Genomic DNA, 6,751 nt, shown 5'->3' with positions numbered 1-6,751 from the left:
TTAAAACCAAAATTAAAAAAAAAAACTTTCGTAAAGTCTTAATATATATTATTTTGTTAAATTTAAATTCAAAATTCAAAATTCAACCATTCCTATGATGATTAAGCTTCCAATCATCCTAACTTTAGAAGTTATAGGTTCAAATCCTTTCTTTAGGGAATTGATTTTGGTAAATATTGTAGAAATAAAAATTTTACACAATGAAATGGAGGGGAAGGAATCGAACCCAAGACTCACAATATATAAAAAAAAGCTCTAACCAATTAAGCAAAAGAAATATTTGAAAAAAAAAATAAACCATTAATTATATAACCTAAATCTTTTATTTATTACCAACAAAAAAAAAAAAATTCTTCTTGACGAATCAGCTGCCCTAGCTGGCCACATACTAAATCCGTTACTGCCCATAGCATGATTCTACATTATTATTTTAGGTCGAGTCGCCATTTGTAAAGTTGTTATAAGCATTAAGGACTATTGAATTTGAAATTTATTAGAAAATGGGTAGAACTAACTCAAAATTTATATCATTGAACCACGCTACACTAATAGGGTTAAAATTCAGGGTTTGGAACATATGACACGTTTCATTTGGCTATTGGATAGATTACAAAAAATGAAAAAAAGAAAAAGAAAAGAAAAGGAAACAAGTGCTTCAATGCTTGGTTTTAAATAAGGGTAGGCGCGGGTCGGTTCGGTTCGGTTCTAAAGAGAACCGAACCAAACCAGAATTTTCGGGTATTTAGTAAATGGAACCGTCGGGTCCAAATATAATTATGGAACCGTTCGGGTTCGATTCCGTTCGGTTCTGTACTATAATTAAATTTTTTCACATTTATAACGGCATTATATAAATATAACTAATGACACGTTCAATGGTTTTGAAATGTCAGAGACTAGTAGACTACCTTATTCAAATGATCGCTACGGTCAAAATTTTGGTTGGTGGAGGTCACAGTTTCGATCGGAAGTCACAGCGTCGGTCGACGATTGTATAGGTTTTGGAATGTCAGCGAGGCTGCGAGAGTCGAGACAGCGTTACGCAATTTAGTGTAGGTGTTTAGGATTATTTAGTGGGTTGGATCTTGTTGGGCTAAAAAATGAGACAATAAAATGGGTAATTGGGCCAAAAATAAAAAAAATTACAAATGAAACAAATTATTGGGCCAAAAATTTGAATTTAGAAATTGTTAATTTGTTAATTTGTTTAGAAAAAATTAAAATTAAAATAATATGATTTATTCAATATAAAAAAATTAGAAAGATTCGGTTCTTATTCGGTTCTAGGTCTAGAATCGAGAACCGAACCGTACCCGTCGATTCTCAATTCAAATACCCGTTCGGGTATTTAATTTGACAAGAACCATCGAGTTCGGTTCGGTTCGGGAGATTTGCCCAGCCCTAGTTTTAAAACCTGGCAGAGCAGCAAATCCCTATATCTACAGGCAGGACCAATCAATTGGATGGGCCCTACAGCTCTCACACCAGTGAGCCCGACGGCTTTAATATGCATCAGGTCAAATCGTTCGTCCTATTGTAATAAGATAAGAAAATCTCCATTCAAATTCATCTAGAATTCAACATTTATAGATTATTTTAATCAAATTTATACATAGTGGATGTATGAGAATAATTTATTCAATTTCGATCAATTATGACTATCAAACACTGCCTTATTTGATTCATCTAGAATTCAACATTTAAACATTTATAGATTATTTTAATCAAATTTATACATAATGGGTATATGAGAATAATTGATTCAATTTCGATCAATTATGACTATCAAACACTGCCTTATTTGATTCATCTAGAATTCAACATTTATAGATTATTTTAATCAAATTTATACATAGTGGATATATGAGAATAATTGATTCAATTCCGATCAATTATGGCTATCAAACATTGCGTTGTTTGATTCATCTAGAATTCAACATTTATAGATTATTTTAATCAAATTTATACCTAATGGATATATGAGAATAATTGATTCAATTCCGATCAATTATCCAAAAGTAGTTCGTTGAACGATTGAGAACTTTAAAGTATACTCTTTTTAAACCATAATTGTCATCGATAATAAACATATTGTGTTAGGTGGCTGTAATATTCTATGATCAACGTAAACAGATTAATAATAAACACTTGTTGTATCTTCACATAAAAAAATATAATATTTCATTTGTGGAAAAAGGATTATAATTTCACCAAAAATTACTGTGTAACTTAAATATTGAATGCTTAATTATGAAATATTCCTCAATTCTATAATATTTCGATATTTTTACATGACAATTTGACAACTTTTTTGAGTGATGCATTTATATTATTTTTAACTACATTGTATATGACAATATTCTAGAAAGAGTCAATTGAATTCACCAACATCTTCTCTCAAATGCTTATAGAGCAAAATCCTAATTATTTCATTTCAAATTCACGTGGAATTGTGCTCTCCTAATTGCCTTCATAACCAAAAATACAACATAACTAAAATATCAAATATTCATAACATGAGTATAAATTAAAATTCACTAAGTAATAGATATGTATAAAAGTAACTAAATAGTCGGAATTAAATTTGAAAATCTTAAACTACTTATTTTGTGTAGAGAATTGGTGTATAGGCTTCGAAGGGTTTGGACAAAAGAAAACTTGATTCGACATTTTTTAAAAATCGACTTATTAGAATCCACTATTTTATATATCGGAAAAAGTGGGAAGACACTTTTCCAAAATTCTTTGATTTCAAAGAAGACAGTCACACTTGAAAGAGAATTAACTTTATAATTATTAAACAGATGGATTCCGTTTATTGAAAACTCACTTGCTATAAACTCTTTATATCGTTATCATCAAAGGGCGGAGATACTCTATTTCAAAAAGATTAAAGGCCCTAATGATAACTACTCCTATTACGCGTCATCCATACGACCCTCAAATGTCCTACGTGGCTAGCAATCGTGGGCCCGCACACAAATCACCGCCAGGGCGAACCCCTTTAGGTTGACTAATTGACCCTGTGAGGATGAGCCGAAACACGAAGGAAGCGAGGTTGTAAAGCGAATTCAGAGCAAGATTTCTCAAACAATCTATGATACGTGATTGAAGTGAAAATTAACTTCCATCGTTGCCACTTCTAGCCCACAAAGTCAAGTCCACAAGCTAGACATTTTAGATAAAAATATGGTATTGACATTTAAAGCTCATGTTTGATCCCCATTAAATTAAATTACATTATATTCCATTTTTCTCTCTTCTATTTTCAACCACACAATTTTCCATAAAATAATATTACATGTAAATCGAAAACTTTTCCTTTTTTTTCAACCACTTATTTTTCTAAAAAATATTATTCCCCCCATTTTCATTTTAGGTAATGAGCATCAAACAGGGGACTTAATGCTTATAATTTATTGATATTTCCGACAAGAGACCAACCGCACAAATGTTCAGGAACAAGGCTTGCATGGACGTGAGAGATCTTGAAATCTGTTTATCATATTGGATGTACACTTTTCAAAATCAATAATTCTTTTTCTCCATTATAAAAAGTAAGTTTTAAAATATTTGATGGAATCGGTTGTTTTGTAATTTTAAAAAGAAAAGTTTAAACTAATGAAGTACTGCTACTTGGAAATGTCTATATAATGAAGTCGATTTACTAGGAAATGTCTATACAATGAAACCCTATCCTCTACTGTCGGCAAGCATTTGTACTGCTACTTGGATCGTAGTACGAAGTACAAATGTACATAAACGGCACACACTCAATCCCTTTTTATCGTTAAATTCAAAGCATAACAATTGTAGTACTCTTCTATGAAACATGTATTGTTTTCAGTACTACAAATTAGTACAAGATTTGGAAAGACAAGTATACAACCGTTATAATAATTTCATCAAAGCAATAGAAATTAGGCTTCAGACTTCTGTATAAAGAAAGGATTGCAAGTACACCGTCGCGACGGCACAAGATTCAACAAAGATAGTCGATGATCATAGTCTGCTGGTGACTTTGGGGTCGATGTGCAGAGGTTGCGCTACCACCATTTTTGGTATCAAAATCAAGTTTTCAACTTCAACAGGTGCATTGAAGGGGCTCGACTCGATCTTGATACCATCAATGGTGGCGGCGCCGCCCTTCGGGGCCAATGTCACCAACAAACTGTCATTATCGTCTGCTCTAAATTCTTTCATTTCCTAAGCTGCTGCTAATCCAAATTATGGGACCAGGTAGTACTTTTCCATTTTCCTTAAATTTTTCTGTTCGTTTTTTCAATTTTTAGATTCCAGAATTGGAGTTTCTGGTGCAGGACTACTACATGCACTATGTATGTCTTTTTGGACTTAATCCTTTAAAGTTAGTTAAAGCCTTCTGACTCGATATTGTAAAGCTAATTTAGTCAATTTTATTTCTTTAAAATTAACCTGACGAGGAACAGTTGGGAGAGTTGCGGACTCCAACTACCAGTGCTGCTGTCGGGGTGTAGATGGAAGATGATAGATGATCCTTTTTTTTTTTCTTTTTTTTTTAATTCTACATTCATTTATTTTTCTTCTCTTTTCTTTTGTTTTTGCCCTTCAACAAGATACGTACCTTGTAGTCATGTGTAGAGGACATGCTTGGATCAAAGATTTGTTTCACAGTTTTAGAATTACGATCCCCTCGATAGTGCAGTTGGAACTTTGAAGAGCCTGTGTGTAATTTCCCTTATATAAAACTACGATCCCATTACACTACTTGTCCAGAAAAAATGCTAGGCTGCATTATAGGTGCAGTGTTGGCCAAGCCGCAGTTTGGAAATAAAAATGAGTGGAACAATATTTTTTACGTTTAATATCATTTTACGGAAAATTATGTGATTAAAAATAGAAAATAGAAAAATAAAATGTAATGAAATTTAGAAAGGGGCCAAATCTCATTGTCTGTCATGATTGTATTTTTTTTGTTTTTTAAATTCAGTGACAAAATGTCACGTCTATTCCTGTCAACCTATTTATTTGTAAATATTCTCTTTCTATCTGAAAAGTTCTATCTCTAAACAGTCCAATCCAACGGAGAAAAATGCTAGGCTGTGTAATTTCCCTTATCCAAAATAATTAGGGTCCGTTCATTTGAAAAATGGAATTTAAGTAGAAAGAAAATAAATTGCAGGGAATTAAATTAACTAAAATTTATTATTTTGGGAATTGTCAATAATAGTATATGATTGATATAATTTTTTACTTGAAAAATATTGAAATAAAAATATTTTGGTGTTCGCTTGGCTTTATTTTATATGAAAATTGTCAATTAACGGGATAAAAATTATTGATATTGTGGATAGAATTTGTTTTCATTGTAAAAAAAATCAAGAAAATCATCTATTGTTTGGTGTTCGTTTGACTTTGTTTCACATAAAAATTGTCAATTAAAGGAAAATATTTTTTTACAATAGTTCTTAGAATTTATTTTCATTGAAAAAATAATAATAATAATAAATCATTACAGTAATCAGGAAAATGGATTCTTATCATTTTGGTAAGAATTCAAATTCATCAAAAAACTGAAATTTGGCTGAGTGGCAACAAAGTGAGAAAATGAATTATAGGGAAAATAATTACTATCAAACAATAGAAAAGTGGAAGATGAAATTGAATTGAATTTTCATTTTCCATGAAATTCAAATGGCTATCAAACACTGCCTTACACTACTTGTATAGAGAGAAAAATGCTAGGCTGCATTATAGATGCAGGGTTGGCCAAGTCCTATTTGCTCCCCATATTTTGGAAATAAAAAGAGGTGAAATTGTACTTTTTTTTTAAAAAAAAATTGAGTGGTTGATAAAGAAGGAAAAAATTTCGATTTGTATGTAATATTATTTTATAAAAGATTGTGTAATTAAAAATAAAAAAAATGAAAAACGAAATTTTAATGTAATAAAATTCAAACGGGCCAAATCTCATTAGGTGTGTGGAGGAAGACCATCCACTCATTCCCCACATGCATAAATATCTTTGAATATTTTATACATTTTACGAATCGAATGCAATATCAAAAGACTCAAAAGTGGAGTTAATTGTTGTATTTATTATCGAACTTAGGTCCATATTTTGATTGATCACTAAAGTTTAAAATATTCAATTATGATCACTGAATTTAAGTTCATGTATTCGATTGCTCACTAAAGTTTCAAATATGATCACTGAAAAATATTGTACATTATTTACTATACATTCGACATTTTTTAAAATTCTATATTTATGCTAGCGAGTAACATACAATATTTTCTAAAGTTCATTTGTCAAAATTTGACATTTTAAATTTCAGTAAACAATCGAAAACATGGACCTAAGTTCAATGACCAAAATTGGATATTTTAAACTTCAGTGATCAGTCAAAAAAATGGACATAAGTTCAGTAACCATTGGAGTAATTAATTCCTCAAAAGTGCATGAGTGTGAGATTGAATGTTAAGCACCAATCCAGTGAGTTATCTCCAAGTAGCACTGTGAAAACCTTCAAAAATCATACCAAAGAAGTAGAAGAATATTATAGAATTTTGAACAACATCAAACAATCAAGAACCAGGCTTCAAGTCATGTGTTGGCTATTTCCTTAAAGACTTTATTTGTCCCCACCAATCCAGTTATATACTCAAGATACAAATATGCCTCTAAGATACAATGAAGTCATCGTGTTGTCGGAGTTGTACATATTCTGAGATAAACTGAACATCAAGGATTAAAGAGGTGTATATACTT

General features: G+C 31.0%; 1 long non-coding RNA gene across 1 annotated transcript; it reads left to right on the top strand.

Annotated features, from left to right (window-relative positions):
* The first annotated feature begins 3,519 nt into the window (after positions 1-3,519).
* Positions 3,520-4,836, top strand: LOC111395579. Its single transcript, XR_002702820.1, has 2 exons — positions 3,520-4,337; positions 4,449-4,836. It is a non-coding gene; the product is annotated as an uncharacterized LOC111395579 (long non-coding RNA).
* Positions 4,837-6,751: the final 1,915 nt, after the last annotated feature.

The sequence above is a fragment of the Olea europaea genome, chromosome 6 (assembly GCF_002742605.1).
Source record: "Olea europaea var. sylvestris chromosome 6, O_europaea_v1, whole genome shotgun sequence".
NCBI lineage: Eukaryota > Viridiplantae > Streptophyta > Magnoliopsida > Lamiales > Oleaceae > Olea > Olea europaea.
Note: the sequence above shows the minus strand (reverse complement) of the source record. Positions and strands in the feature narration are given on the sequence as shown.